The sequence below is a fragment of the Gossypium hirsutum genome, chromosome D03 (genome assembly GCF_007990345.1).
Source record: "Gossypium hirsutum isolate 1008001.06 chromosome D03, Gossypium_hirsutum_v2.1, whole genome shotgun sequence".
Taxonomy (NCBI): Eukaryota; Viridiplantae; Streptophyta; class Magnoliopsida; order Malvales; family Malvaceae; genus Gossypium; species Gossypium hirsutum.
Window position 1 is genome coordinate 29,709,749 of NC_053439.1, and position 7,294 is coordinate 29,717,042.

The window sequence follows — 7,294 nt, forward strand, 5'->3', positions numbered from 1 at the left end:
ATACTTTGTAACTCTGTTCCGATGACTGATACGAGTTAGGGGTGTTACAACAGCAAAAAAAATATTCTGATGATCCACAGCCATGGATCCATACACGAGGAACGAAACAGGTTGAAATAAGGTTGAAGATATACCTTCTTAACCAAAAATGATGAAAGGATGCTGCTAATTCAATGTTGATTCCAAGTTGCAACAAAAAAGTTTAGGCCTCTATGTAGTCCACTCAGTATTAAAATGAACGTAAAAACTCTCTAGGAACTATTCCAGAGAAAAATCTCCAAAATGGCTGCTTGATCTTTTTTCTAATTTTCTTTTATAACACAATTACCCTAATTCAGGAATTTGGCATGCATATATTAAAAACAGAATCAATCCTCTAGAGAACATATGGAAAGCATTAAACATGTTATATTCTTTCCAAAAAAGAATTATAACATATGGAAAGTATTAAAAAAATGTTATATGCTTTCCAAAAATAATTATAACTAACATGTTTCAATGTTTGACCGCAATCAAAATTATAATAATTTCAGTAAACTATATTCTATTAAAATTTTATATGAATCAAATTCATATATTAATTTTAACTATGTTCTCTATTTGTGTATAACAAGCTTATACATTTAAGTAATTTAATATTTAACTGTCAAATTAAATTAATTCAATAATTAATTTAATTGTTGTGATAGCTAAACACAATACCAATTGTGTTTGGATTTTGTTCATTTTAACCATAAGGTGTGACCTTATAGGTTCTTGTAACGTTAGGGGTAATACTAGAACATATCTAATAATACAAGCAATGAGTGACATCTAGCAATGCATCATTGCTACCAAAGTTACAAGAAGTCGTAATTCGACATAATCTTTCTGTGATAAATCTTTTATGTATTACATTCTTTTGTCCTTTATATCTAGATTGGACACAAGTCATGGAACAATCACACTTGCATAATCCAATCTCATGTTTCTTGATATCTCGAGTAGACTACAATAAACAAATAAGTATGATATCTTATATCAACTTATTGGAGCATGATCATGCATTTCTAGTCTCACTCAATCAAGTAGCTTAAGATATTGCTCTCATTATGTAGGAGGGACAAATCCTATATTGATCAACCATATCCCACTACATAGATTATGGCATATCCAACATTAGTCTTTTCAATACAACCTATTACGGAAGACATTTGAGTGTATCAAAATACACAACTCACGATGTTGGGATAATGATGATCTCAAGTTTGAGAATTGTATACATTAGTTATCACTATGAGTAATGTTGTGACTATTACATAATAATCTAATAAACATACTCATAGCGAGTTAGTCCAATATGTTGTTCTCTAGCACATACTCATGTATTGATTTTAACATCCCTATGTCAATGACAACACTTTGTCATCAATCAACTACACGTTGGTCTTATTGCATTATTGTTGTCGAAGCCTACAATAATACTTAACTAAGAACCTTTTAAGAATAATCATATTTTTCTTAGTACTTTATTACAATTCAGTTTATTTATATACATAGAAAAAGAAACTGAAATAATATTGGTCTTTAGGAATACTATAGCACCCTGGCCATAAGTAAATCTTTCATTTTACCACTAGCAGGAATTCAATGCCATGCTTTTTATTAGAACATATGTGTCCTCGTATGTTTTGTTCAGAAAGGCTCCTTATGTGGATCCTTCAAGTCTTGATTGTGCATGTGCATCCAACCCGTTATAAAACATCTGCAATCTCAACCACTCAGGTAGACCATAATGTGGACATCTTTGGATCAACATCTTAAAATGCTCCCAACCTTCATTAAAGCTTTCTCCTTCTAGTTGCTTAAATGTAGCGATCTCTCTCCTTAATTGGACTGTCTTGCTAATAGGAAAGAACTTGTGTAAAAACTTTTCTGCAAGTTCAATCCATGTCATGATAAATCCTGCTGCCTACGAGTCTAACCAAGTAAAAGCATTATCAATTAAGGAAAAGGGGAACAGCCGAAGATGAATAGCATCATCCAGTGTCGATTTGGATCCTCCATCATGATTCCTCTAAAATACAAATTATTCTGGATCATTTGGATCATGGTCAGTTTTATCTCAACTTTGTTTGTCATAATGGTTGGCCTAGCAATACTGCCTTGTACCATACTCATATTTGGTAGTGTATACTCTCTTAGAGTTATTTCATCTTCTTCCATCAGTGGGTTTAAAGGTAGTTTGGGTGGTGGTGGTGGTAAGTCTAGTATGTTAGCTTCGTCAGGTTCATCAAAAAACGGATATTCTTAAGGTGGGTTGCTCGTAGTAGGTGGTCAATTTTGCATCTATTGTTGTTGTTGCTGGGGGGAAAATTTCTACGTATTAGTCTTTTTGGACTTGTGGGCAACTCTATAGGTCTACCCCTTCTTCGAGTCATACACTGAAACCATAAATGAAATAAAAGCGTTAGTTAAACTAAAAAATAGTTGTATCTATAATTTAAAATTTTCCTAATTATTATATATGACGCAAAAATTAAAACTAATTTAGTAGAGTTGCCTCCCCAGCAATGGCGCCAACAACTTGATCGGCTCCGAAAGTACTAACATCCAGAGTGTGAATACTACTACTAAAAAAATGGGATTGAGGTGGTGTCTGCAAGTATACGGGTCAGGTTGTAATATAGTCTTACAATGAAGTAGGTAAGTACTTCGAGGATCGTACCTAAGGGAGGCGAATATGTAACATGTAGGTTTGTGCAAGTGTACACAATCGTTATCAAGTAATGTAACACCCCAAACCCGAGACCGTCGCCGGAGTCGAACACGAGGTGTTAACAGACTTCAAACCACTTATTAGAAATTTCCCAGACAAGCTGCCAATCTGCGTACGAGTCGCATTAAAAATCATATCTTGAGTTCTGAAACTCGAAATCTAGTTCTGTAAATTTTCCCCTGAACTAGACTCATATATCTATATGGTAGAATTTTTGTAGAATTTTTTGCCGGGCCAATTGGTACAGTTTATTGGTTAAAGTCGTCCCTGTTCCTGGGTTCGACTACTCTGACCCTTCTGCATTACGACTTAGATATCTCCCTTTACATAGTTCCAATACTTATGCCGTTGGTTTCTAATGAAACTATACTAAAAATGGAATCTATACATATAAAGCATGACTTCTAATTGTCTTTGATTAATTTAGGGTGAATTTATAAAGTCGGGATAGGGGATCCAGAAATCGCTCTGGCCCTGTTTCACAAGAGTTTAATTATCTCCTAACATACAGCTCATATGGTCATTTCGTTTCTTCTATATGAAAATAGACTCATCGAGCTTCGATTACATAATTTATTCATTAATTAATTCTATTCCTACTATTTTTAGTGATTTTTCAATCTCACGTCACTGCTGCTGCCAGCATCTATTACTAAAGCAACTATGCCTATCTCGTGATTTCTCCTTGATCTAACTAGTAATTCATCATACATATCACAAATTATGATCATGACTAGCCATGTCAAAGGCTAATCATTGTTAAACATCTCCCTACTACACTATTGCCATATCATGAATTTTAACACCAAAAATAATCAACCATGACATATGGCATAAAAATCGAATTTCCAAGACTTGCGACCTAACATTATAGAACCAAATCCAACCGAACATTTATGCCATTTTCGCATGGCTAAAAGTTTACATACCAAATTTCAACAAAACATATTAGCCTATACATGCCGAAATGTTCTCCTAGTCCGACTAAAAAGAAGATACCAAAAGTTGCTAGCCGGTGTGATGACTTCGATGACAGTCCCGAGCACGCAAAAAGACGAGTCCAAGAAACCTAAAGTAGGTGACAAGCAAACACCGAGTGAGTATATAACTCAGTAAGTCATAAGCATTACATTGCCGTTCAGTAATAATATATCATAAGAGAAAATAAATAATGCGGGATTAAAATCCTCCATCCATACCCAAACTGTGCTATAATTCCTTAGGCATTTCGGTTCGATCTCATACCAAGCCCTACTTTGACATTTCATACATTACACCATATGACATTGGATGCATTTATCTTCAAGTATAATCACCACATAGGTTCAAGACTTACCAAGCTCAATCCCAAATATAAATAAAATGTCTATTCCTCATGAGCTCAAGGTGTTTACTCGTACCGCTGTCCATGATTGACTCGATAAGGCCGCACACTTAGAGCATGTATATTTATTAGAGAATGTATAATAAGCCCGCACACTTAGTGCTTAATAGTCGAACTCGCACACTTAGTGCTATATAATCAAACTCGCACACTTAGTGCTATACAATTTGAACCCGCACACTTAGTGCCAATCTCATGATCATAAATGTTTACACCCGCACACTTAGTGCCGAAACCAACAACTCAATACATCTCACCTCTTTTCTTTTTCATTCAATACTTTCATCACCCCATGCATACATGTATATATATATATATTTATCATTCCATTCAGCATCATTACATAGACGTTATGACCATTTAAATTAATACAAAATATATGCTTAATGACTTACCTTGTGTTGGGTAAGACGGTTCCAACTCGGCTACTCGATGATCTTTTCTTTGCCTTTGCTTGATTCTCCTCCTTTAACTCCTTGAGCTTAATCAATAAATCAACTAGTTTAACCACCTTGCTAAATATTTATAATCCAATTACACATGCATATGTTTGTTAGTATATTCGGCAACCATCCTCACTAATTACCCATTTAGTCGATTATACACATAATCAAAGGTAACCTCACGAATGGGCATACTTATGTATATATATATATACACTTCCGAATGGGCATCACAATTAGATTTAACACTACCTTCATACTCAATTAGATGGCCGAATGTATGTACAATGTCAACTATAACATCATTTAAACATCTAATTTCATCTCATGAACACTTGATCGAATTTTCCTAATCTAGCATATTTTCACATCTATTTGTAACATCATGTAAATCCACATATAACTACATTTCTTAAGTTCCACATCTTAATGCCCATTATAGCCATTCTCATAGTCTAAATCTAAAAATTGGCACATCCACCTTTCAACCATGTTAGCCGAATACTCATTCTCTTCTTAGTCCTAAATTCGGCACCTCCAACAAAGTGACTTAACAACTTCAACTTTCATGCTAACATAACAAGCAATTTAACACATACATATAACTAACATGTTAATAGCATCAAGGTATCAACTAAAATTTTTAAGCTTCTTAGTCAAAGCCTAACTCTCCGACAACCCCAAATCCAACCATGGGGTAGATAGAATTTAGACTCATCACCCAAAGGTTGTGTAAACTTCCAAAAATATCATTGAACATACCTTGATCTAAAGGACCACCTTGGCCGAATCTTGCTTCCTCTTCTTCCTCTAGTTACGACAATTGCAAAAGAAAGAAAACATGAACACTCCTTCTTCCCTCCTTATTAAGCATTCAAACTCTCTCATTTTCATGCCACAACATCAAACACTCCTCCTAGATACAAGCAATGGCCGAACTTCTTCAAAAATTTTCTCCCTTTCTTTTTCTTGGTTTTTCAGCTAGGAGATGGCAAGTATGAACACCCCCTTTTTTTTGTTCACTTTCCTATTATTATTCCCATCATTTGTTAACTAAAAAAACATATTAAATTAGAATGAGTGGAGCATCATCACTCATTGGCCGGCCACCATGTATTTTATGGGTAATTTGACTTGCAAAGCCATGCTTCCTCTCCCTATTATTAATTACTCCTTATAATTCATCTATCATCTTTTCTAACTTCGTCAACTAGGTCCTTTTCGAATTAATTCACATTCCTAAAGCTAATATTAAGCATTTAATTTCTCATATATTCACTGTCACACAAAAATTTATGTAATTAAAACACAAAAATAAATTTTTGGCTCGGTAATGTGGTCTCGAAACCACATTCCGAACAGGGTCTAATTAGGGTTGTCACAAGTAATAAGTAAGTAAAAGAGTTATCATCTCCACAGGGACTGTATATGTTAGTCAATAATTTTCAAAATTAAAGATTTACAAGTTGGTAAGAAAACACAATAAATTGGGGTGAATGATGTGAAATTAAATTAATTATCTAGATACAAATTTACTTAAATGCAAATAAGATTAATAATGAGATAGGATGGCTTAGCAGCAAATTCACAAGCTTCATCAATAATAACATGAATGAGCTAGAACGGTTACAACATTTGACTCAATTCATCTTTCATCGTGTTTAACAATGTTATAGAAAATATTCCAGGGCAACTCTATCTTTCATTAACTTGAAACCAGTTATAAGTCCTTTCAAAATCTTATACTTAGGAAAACATACATACTACCATGATCATATTTAACTAAGAGTTTCTTAAAGTTTATGTGAAGTAATAGGGATTGATTAGGTTTGAAACAACTTAATCACACAAATCTAAAAGTTATGCAAGGTAATAGAGTTATCTTGAGTTATTACAAACCTTTAATTTAATTGGGCTAGGATCTAAATTAAGCATGCATCTTTCAATTATTGCATCCATTAATCATCATCTAGCTAGGATTGATCAACTAATTCTAATGCATTCAATCACATTTTAATGAATGAAATACATGCATGAGTTTAATTGAAAGCATGAACAATTGAGGCACAGAACATCATAAACATGAATCAAATGAACTTTGTCAAATTAATGTAATCAGTCTAGCTAATCAAAATTAACCTATCATTGTTACTGAAAAATGACAAAACAAATTGCAAACATGTTGCATAACAAGAGCAAAAATAGAAATTGAGGAAGAAGAACTCTTGATGATTTTGGGGGGTTCTCCAAACCAATCATGGTGGCTTTCTCCGGTCTTTGTGATTGCTTCTTTGGAAAATGCTCCTCAAGGTGGCCAACCCAGAGAGAATTTTCTCAATGAATTGCTAGGTAAGGGGAATGAGGAGAATGAATGGCTTTTTATGTGAAAAAGGATAAGAAAAGAGATGAGAAAGGAGATGCGAGATTGTGAATTGAGAGATGAATGAGGGATTGATGGATTAGTAAGTTATGCAATGACAAGTGAGGGTTGGTATTTATAGTAGAAGGAAGGCATAGGATTTTGCTAAAAATAGCTTAAGGGATCCCTTGAATTGCTCTCTCTTGGCCGGCCATGATTTGTGGATAGTGACTAATTTTTTCCTTGATTTCCTTACTTGATTCTAACTTGATTTATGCTAGTAGTTGAATAGTTTCTTGGGTAATAATTGGGAGCTGATTTTTTATTCTTTCGCAACTACAAGGACCTTC

The 7,294-nt window shown here is 34.0% G+C and overlaps 1 non-coding gene across 1 annotated transcript; it reads left to right on the plus strand.

Moving 5' to 3' along the window:
- Positions 1-1,769: 1,769 nt before the first annotated feature.
- Positions 1,770-1,873, plus strand: LOC121215746 (small nucleolar RNA R71). Its single transcript, XR_005911721.1, has one exon. It is a non-coding gene; the product is annotated as a small nucleolar RNA R71 (small nucleolar RNA).
- The last annotated feature ends 5,421 nt before the right edge of the window (positions 1,874-7,294 follow it).